Genomic DNA, 202 nt, shown 5'->3' with positions numbered 1-202 from the left:
AATCCCAGTCAGCCCCTGGGGTAGCCCCCTGCTTCTGGAAACCCGACACCCCAGGCGGCAGACAGCAAAGCCCAGGGCTGCCCTGAGCACTGCTGCCACTGGGTTCAGACCCCAGGGGCGTCCCTTGGGGTGGGAAGGGACCATAATCACTGAGACGCAACTTAACCTCCTCCCTGAGTCCCTAGGCCAGGGTCACCGTCTA

This window comes from Marmota marmota, unplaced genomic scaffold (genome assembly GCF_001458135.2).
Source record: "Marmota marmota marmota unplaced genomic scaffold, marMar, whole genome shotgun sequence".
NCBI lineage: Eukaryota > Metazoa > Chordata > Mammalia > Rodentia > Sciuridae > Marmota > Marmota marmota.
This window is presented reverse-complemented; position numbering follows the sequence as displayed.